Source organism: Triticum dicoccoides, chromosome 7B, assembly GCF_002162155.2.
Source record: "Triticum dicoccoides isolate Atlit2015 ecotype Zavitan chromosome 7B, WEW_v2.0, whole genome shotgun sequence".
NCBI lineage: Eukaryota > Viridiplantae > Streptophyta > Magnoliopsida > Poales > Poaceae > Triticum > Triticum dicoccoides.
The window spans coordinates 525,383,387-525,392,471 of NC_041393.1; positions in this window are offsets into that span (position 1 = coordinate 525,383,387).

Genomic DNA, 9,085 nt, shown 5'->3' on the forward strand with positions numbered 1-9,085 from the left:
ACCGATTCTTTATATCCGGCGCCACCGAGTTCAGATGTCATAGCCACTGCCACAAACCCTAGGCAAATCGGTCTCACCGATAGGGATCTCGATCTCACTGAGATGGGATTGCAATCTCTCTATTTCCCTTTGTAACGTTTCAGTCCCACCGATATGAGCGATTGGTCCCCCCGAGGTTGCAATGTAAACTCTTTGTTTCCCTTTCGTAACATTTCGGTCTCACCGGAATGAGCGAATCGGTCCCACTGAGTTTACCTAACCAACTCTCTGGTTAGCTTATTACCAAAATCGGTCTCACCGAGTTTGTGTAATCGGTCTCACCGAGATTACGTTATGCCCTAACCCTAACCATATCGGTCCTAACGAGTTGCATGTCGGTCCCACCGAAAATCCTAACGGTCACTAGATTTGCTGAATCGGTCCGACCGAGTTTCTCAATTTGGTCCCATCGAGATTGGCATTTTGTGTGTAACGGTTAGATTTTGTGTGGAGGCTATATATACCCCTCCACCTCCTCTTCATTTGTAGAGAGAGCCATCAGAATGAACCTACACTTCCAACTTACATTTTGTGAGAGAGAACCACCTACACTTGTGTTGAGGCCAAGATATTCCATTCCAACCATATGAATCTTGATCTCTAGCCTTCCCCAAGTTGCTTTCCACTCAAATCTTCTTTCCACCAAATCCAAATCCTGTGAGAGAGAGTTGAGTGTTGGGGAGACTATCATTTAAAGCACAAGAGCAAGGAGGTCATCATCAACACACCATTTGTTACTTCTTGGAGAGTGGTGTCTCCTAGATTGGCTAGGTGTCACTTGGGAGCCTCCGACAAGATTGTGGAGTTGAACGAACGAGTTTGTAAGGGCAAGGAGATCGCCTACTTCGTGAAGATCTACCGCTAGTGAGGCAAGTCCTTCGTGGGCGACGGCCATGGTGGGATAGACAAGGTTGCTTCTTCCAGGACCCTTCATGGGTGGAGCCGTGAGCCCCGACCTCTCCTCCTCTCTCCCTCGCACTCACGGCAGCCAAGGCCGCGACCACGCTCGCGTCCCTGCGGCCAGCTCGCGCCCATGGCTGCCTCGTGCCCCGTCCTCTTCTTCCTCCCGCAACACCGTCGTCCGCTGGCCTCGCCCGCTACGGCCACCTGCAGCGGCTGCCCTGCTGCGGGCGCCGCTCACCTCGCCTTGCCACCGCGCGAACGCACACCACCCGTGTGCCCCTGAACGCGCCCACGGCCGCGCCCCTGCTGTCCATCTTCCTCGCTCACCGTGCACGCACACTCGGCTCCTGCCCGACTGCAGTGACCCGCGCCGACCACACGCGTGCCCGACCTCGCCCCGGCCTCGCCTCGTCCGCCCCGACGCTCCGTCCCGGCGCCCCGGCACCGCCTGCCTCGCCTCGTCCGCCCCGACGCACCGTCCCGGCGCCCCAGCACTGCCTGCATTACCACAGCCTCGCCTCGTCGTGGCCTTGCCGCTCCGGCGTCCTCCCCTTGGCATGGCACCGACTTGTCGCGCCCAGTCCGGGCGCCCGCACCCGCGCACCCGCTCTAGTGGCCTCCTGGGCCACTGGCATGTGGGGCCCGCCCCTCTGGAACGTTAAAAAGAATAATAATAATAATAATAATAATAATAATAATAATAATAATAATAATAATAGGTTAATTAATTAAATAAATAAATAACTTAATTAATGATGTTTATTTAACCTAATCATTTAGTTAAACAAATTAACCATGTTTAATTAACCTGAGACTATGGCGAACGGGACCCACCTGCAGGGTTGACCTAGCCAACCTTTGGTACTGCTAACATCATGTTGATGTCACGCTGACATCATAATTGCAATTTCTAAATTAATTTAATTATGCTAATTTCTAGAAAATGATTTAAAATCTTTCAAAATTAATATAAAATAATCCGTAACTCGGATGAAAATATTTTGAACATGAAAGTTGCTCAGAATGACGAGACGAATCCGAATACGCAGCCCGTTCGTCAGCCACATGTCCCTAGCATAGCAAACGTGCAACATTTCACCTCTGGTTCATCTGTCCCGGATGTTTCCCCCCTTCGTCGGTATCACCTACTACCGTGTTAGGGCACACCTAGCACCGCGTATTGCCATGTTACGTTTTGTGATGCTTTGATTGCTCTGTTATTTATTGTGTTCCCCCTCCGTTACTTCTTTCCGGTAGACCCTGAGACTGACGACCCCTTCTTGCCAGAGCAACCAGGCAAGCCCCCCCCCCCTTGATCACCAGATATCGCCTATTCTCCTCTCTACTACTTGCATTAGAGTAGTGTAGCATGTTACTGTTCGGTTACTCCTATTCTGTTGCATAGCCTGTCATTGTTGCTACAGTCGTTAATACCTTACCCGCAATCCTAAATGCTTAGTATAGGATGCTAGTTTATCATCAGTGGCCCTACATTCTTGTCAGTCTGCCATGCTATACTATCAGGCTGTGATCACTCGGGAGGTGATCACGGGTATATGCTATACATACATACTATTCAGGTGGTGACTAAAGTCGGGTTGGCTCATTGAGTACCCGCAAGGGATTTCGATGTGGGGGCTGGAAGGACAGGTGGCTCCATCCCGGTAGAGGTGGGCCTGGGTTCTCGACGGCCCCCAACTTTTACTTTGTGGCGGAGTGACAGGGCAGGTTGAGACCACCTAGGCGAGAGGTGGGCCTGGCCCTGGTCGGTGTTCGCGGTCACTTCAAATAATACGCTTAACGAGATCTTGGTATTTGATCTGAGTCTGGCCGCTGGCCTATATGCACTAACCAACTACGCGGGAACAGTTATGGGCACTCGGCATCGTGGTATCAGCCGAAGCCTTCATGACATCAGCCTGCTCTTGTATTAAGGGGGCTAGGTCTGCTTCCAGCCGCCCTCGCAATATGCAGGTGTGTAATGGGCGATGGGCCCAGACCCCTATGCGCATAGGATTTAGACCGGCGTGCTGACCTCTCTATTGTGCCTAGGTGGGGCCACGACATGTTGATCTTCCGAGGCCGGGCATGACCCAGGAAAGTGTGTGCGGCCAAAGGGGATCGAGCGTGTTGGGTTATGTGGTGCACCCCTACAGGGAAGTTTATCTATTCGAATAGCCGTGTCCCTCAGTAAAAGGACGACTCGGAGTTGTACCTTGACCTTATGACAACTAGAACCGGATACTTAATAAAACACACCGAGACAAGTTCCACAGACAACCCGGTGATTGCTTTTCCACATGGCGACGAGGGGAGGATCGCCGAGTAGGATTATGCTATGCCATGCTACTTGGAGGACTACAATCTACTCTCTTCTACATGCTACAAGACGGAGGCTGTCACATCCCTAGTCTGGTATGACCTAGGCTAGCTAGCTATTTGTGCATCATATTTAAAATTTCATTTAAATTTGAAATGAGGATTGGTGGAACCCTCAGAATCATTTTTGAAAATGACCCAAATAAAAATTTCTCCAAAAGGGTCCAAGAAAATGCTCATGATGCCCTCTAAAAATATTGGACAGAGATAAAAATCAAAACAATATTTTTAGGAGCTCATGGATATTATTTTGGCCATTTGGATTAATTCAATAATTATTTGCTTTGGACATATATTATTATATATTTGAAATATATGTCCAGAAATTGTGCCTTTTGTTGAGGAGCCCTGGAATAATACCCTTAGCCCCTATAAAAATTGGCATAAGCAAATAAAATGGTTTAGTATTTTATTAAACCAAACAAATGTCAGAAAAAAATAGAAAAGGGAATTAAAAAAAAACAGGAAAACCTCACCTGTGCTTACCTGGGGCTCTCCCCTGCGCAGCCCAGCAGCAGCAGGCCGGCCCAGCCAGGAGGTGGCCCAGCCCACCTGGCCCCCCCTCCTCTGTCGTCTTCCTTCCCGACAGGGGAACGGAGTGTGGCCGGCGCGCGCGCGCGCCACCGCGCCACGCCTCCTCCCTCCCTGCCTGCCTGTCCTCCCCTCGCCGCTCTGGATGGACCGCACGTTGCCACGCAGCCGCCCCGGTCTTTTTCCCCTCCCTCTCGCTCTCCCTCCTCCCTGGTTCTCTCTTCCCCGAGCGCACCCGAGCGCAGCCGCCGCCATCGCTCGCCATTGCCATAGCCACCGCCTCCCCCTCGCCTCCCCGTCGTCCCCAGGAGCTCCGCCGCGACCCCCTCTACCTCCTCATCGAGCCAAGCAAGACGGAGCATCCCGTGGAGCCATCACCGTCGCCATCCTCGCCTCCGGCCGCCGTGGGTACTCGCCGTCGATTCGGGAGCTTCCGGGCATCCCCGACCTCGCCCTCGCGCTCGCTGGATCCGCAGTGAGCTCCTCCACCGTTCCCCTCTCTTCTCCCTCCCGTTTCCGTGCCGTAGCGCCGCTCCCCACCACGGCCGAAGCCCCTCGCCGCCGTCCATGTCGCCGCCGCCGTCTCGGCCCGCCTCCGCCCAAACCAAGCCTCCCATCGCGCTCCTGGTGCCACGAGGGTGCCGCCGAGCCCCTCAGGTGGCCTCCCCGTGCCCCGCAGCCCATTTCCGCTCGAAGCCGAGCTCCGGCCGCCGCCCCGAGCTCCGCTCCGGCGAGCTCCGCCGCCCCCGCAGCCCCCCAACCAGCTCCCCTGGTTGCGGACGAAGACGGGCTATGCCCCGGTGGTCTTCGCGCGATCAAACGCCGTCTGTAACGCAAGTCCGGCGAGTCGCCACCGCGCTAATGGTCGCCACCGGCCAGAACTCCGGCGGGCTGACGTGGCTTAGTTAATTAGTCACTAATCCCCCACCTACTGACGCTGACCAGTGGGCCCAGGGTTTAGTCAAAGCTAGTCAGCCCGGGTTTGACTCGGGGTTAACCCCAGTGTCACTGACGTGTGGGACCCACACGTCAGGTTTGACCCTGGACAGCCGCGTTGACCCGCTGACGTCGTGCTGACGTCATGCTGGCGCAGTATATAAATTTTGGATTTAATTAAATCAGGAAAATTCCAGAAATTGATTTAAACTTCAAAAATTCATATCAATTCAACCGTAGCTCAGATTAAAATATTTTATATATGAAAAATTATCAGAAAAATGCAACCTTTCCATCTGTACTAGTTTCATGCATGAAAAACCAACTTATACATGCTGAATATGGGAAAACACATTATGGCATATATAAGAGACTTAATTTAGTAATGCATTTGAACCTTTGGTTCAAATGGACTTCAAACCAAATGTTTATTAGTTGCATTAGCTCAACAGCATCACATCTACATGCCATGTTCATGCATCATATTGTTGCATATGATTGTGTATTGATTGCCGGCACCGTTCCTTCTCGATAGGTCCTGCTCCGGAGACGTTCTAGAGTACCTGTCTGTGAAGCAGTGCCTCCCTTGTTGATTTACCAGGCAAGCAAACCCCCTTGTTCATTTCGATAAAACCCTACTCTCTCGCTCCTGCTCTCAGTTATTGCATTAGGACAACAACGATTCATCTGCTACTTTGTGCTGCGGTAGTTGAACCCATTCCTCTGCATGACCTGTCATTGCCACAGTAAATAGTTGAAACCCACTAGCATGTGTAGGAGTTGATTGAAGCCGTTGTTGTGTTCCTACCATGCTATGCCTGCTATTGCTTAGAGTTGTGTCAGGTCTGATTCATTGGGAATGAATTGGAGTGTTACGATATGTCCTGATGCTAAGAGTGAAGTGTGTGAACACGATTTGGTAAAGGTAGCGGTGAGAGGCCATGTAGGAGTACATGGTGGGTTGTCTCACTGGAACCGTCCTTAAGCCCTGAGTTCTGTGTATGTTGTCCAATGACTCGATACTACCACACATTGGGCTCCGGGCGCTCCAAGCCCTCTCGACTTATTAACCAACTTGATCTCTGTCCAGGAGTCGCAACTAGTTTCTGGTGTTTGTAGGTAGTGCTATTTTTCTACCAAGTGGCACCCGGCAGGGTGGGCTTGGGACAGACTAGGCACACGTGGCCCGGTGTACCGAGTGGCACCCGGTTGGTGGGCTCGGGAACCCTGTACACATCGTTTGGGGCCGTAAGCGACACCCCGGCCGGATCTCCTTGCGGATGGAACCCGAATAGGCGATAAACCTGGACTAGAGTCTTGTGTGGTTAGTCAGGTCGTGGCCGACACCCTCGCCAGGCTTCCGCTTGAAGGTTGCCGAGATACATGACGTGTATATGGCGGTAAGTGGCGAGAGCGTGTGTGAAGAAGTACACCCCTACAGGGTTAACATGATCTATTCGAATAGCCGGGTCCGCGGTTATGGACTTCTTGGATGCTTACATGGTACATAGACAACTTGAAGTGGATACTCTAAAATGCTCAAGACATGTGTGAGTGCTATGGATGGCCTTCTCGTAGGGAGACGGGGATGAATCCATAGTGGTGTATTGTGTGGTGATTAGTGGACTCGTGTACGTTGTTTCACCTCAAGAGTTTCTGGTAGTCGTAGAACAGGATAGCCACAGAGTCAAAGCTGGCTTGCTGCAACTAAACCCCACGTTACCCTCTTGATACAAGTGCATGTATGATAGGATCTGATGTAAGTCTTGCTGAGTACCTTTGTACTCATGTTGCTTTATTTATGTTTTTGCAGCGGAGACTTCGGTCTTACTAGTGTTCTTGTGGACTTCGACTAGTAGCTAGTACCTCAGCTACGATCTTGATCGGATGTTGTAGATAGTCAGGCTCTTCAGCCTTTTTCTTTTGTAGATGTCTGTACCCAGACATGTAATGCTTCCGCTTGTTGCTTGTATGCTCTGAATGATGGGTCTTGTTACCCCTGTTTGCAATATATGCTATGACGGCTCTTCTGAGCCTTTATCTATATGAGTTGTTGAGTTATGCTGTGATGCCATGTTGTACAGCACATACTTGCATGTTATGCATACGTGTAATGTGTATTGCTATGTGTGGGATCTGACTATCTAGTTGTTTATTCTTAGTAGCCTCTCTTACCGGGAAATGTCTCCTAGTGCTTCCACTGAGCCCTGGTAGCTTGCTACTGCTCCGGAACACTTAGGCAGGCCGGCATGTGTCCTTCTTCGATCCTGTGTCTGTCCCTTCGGGGAAATGTCACGCGATGAATACCGGAGTCCTGCTAGCCCGCTACAGCCCGGTTCACCGGAGTCCTGTTAGCCCAGTGCTACAGCCTGGATTCACTCGCTGATGACCGACACGTTCGATGCTGGGTCATGGATGCCTGTCCCTGTAAGTTAGTGCCACTTTGGGTATACGACTAGCCATGTCAGCCCGGGCTCTTTATCATATGGATGCTAGCGACACCATCATATACGTGTGCCAAAATGCGCAAACAGTCCCGGGCAAAGGTAAGGCGACACCGTGGGGATACCGTGCGTGAGGCCGCAAAGCGATATGAGGTGTTACATGCTAGATCGATGTGGCATCGAGTCGGGGTCCTGACAGCTTTGGTATCAGAGCTTGACTGCCTGTAGGATTACCAAGCCAAACTGGTCGAAGTTGAGTCTAGAAATTCTTTAGTTATGTAAGGGAATTGATTGTGGGAAGGAACGTAAGGCTCTTTTTACTCCTTATACCTCATGACCTTCTGATCTGAGTCGTCCTATCTTTCCGACGGGGTTAAGGAGCTAGGCTTCTCTTCCATCTATCAGGATCACGTGTTACTACTCCGTAGTTCCATAGGATTGGTTGATCAGAGTCATACCCCAGTTTCGAGTATTTCCGGTGTAATTTGTTTAGTACTATTCCAGAACCTTGAGTGATGATGATAAGTACGTTACCACCCTATGTTTAGTAGGATGTCTCATTCTGAGCATTTTACTGCCGTTATGCTGCCGGAATTTCCCTAGGAGTTCGAGTGATATTAATTCCTTGTCCTACATTCTACAGTCCATAGTTGTTGCTGATTCCGTCCCTGATTCGTTTCTCAGGATGTCATCAGCCAAGCGAAGTTCCGTTGCTCGTAACCAGAACCACGGAGATGGTAGGGATGAGGATCCTCCCGACCAGCCTTCGTTGACAGAGTTCATGTTAGAAATGGAGAGGAACAAGCGTGAGTCTATTCGTTTGTTGGCACGTATCGAGGAGAACACCGCACATCAGTTCAAAGGGTCTGCTACCATTCATGATTTCATCCGCTTGCACCCACCTACCTTTCATCATTCCATCGAGCCACTCGATGCAGATGACTGGCTCCGTAGCATCACCCATAAGCTGCGTTCCGCGAGCGTAGCTGAAGATGACAAGGTCACTTATGCCATATATCACCTGGAAGGTCCTGCTAGTCTTTGGTGGCAGAACTATGAGGCTATGCTTCCAGCTGGCCAGATTCCTACCTGGAAGGATTTCACTGAGGCTTTTCGTGAGCATCACATTCCCCAGGCCCTTCTTGATCGCAAGAGAGAAGAGTTCTGTAGTTTCACCCAGAGTAAGATGGCTGTTGATGCTTATAGCAGAGAGTTCGAGAACCTTGCCCGTTATGCCACAGAAGAAGTGTCCACGGACGCCAAGAAGCAAGCTAGGTTCCGGAAGGGTCTCAACCCCAAGTTGCGTCGTGATCTTCACCTGCATCATTGCGATACATTCCAAGCCCTTGTGAACAAGGCCATTAATGCAGAGACAGCTCAGCTCACTTACGAGGAGTCTCGTAAGCACACCCGTGATCTGGGATCTCCCTCTGGCTCTAGCTCCCTGAAACGCCGGATTTGGGTTCCAAACTCCGCTCTTCCTTCCGGTTATACACCGAGGTCATCTCATGTGGTGCCCTCCCCAGCTCAGTCATATGTTCCACCCAGGCCTACTGGTAGACTGTTTGTTAGTGCGGGTCCCCGTCCAACCTCAGGGACTTGCTTCACATGCGGGAAGCCAGGACACTATGCACGTGATTGCTCTCAAACTAGTTATGCTCCACCTCAGCCCGAGAAGACTGTTGGCTGTGTTAAGCCATCACGCAAGATGATCAGTGTCAAGTCAGCTCCCACTGAACGTGGACGTGTGCATCACGTCTCAGCTAAAGACGCTCATGATGATCCAGATGTCGTTCTTGGTACACTCCTTGTCAATTGTCACCCAGCATCAGTTCTATTTGATACTGGGGCAT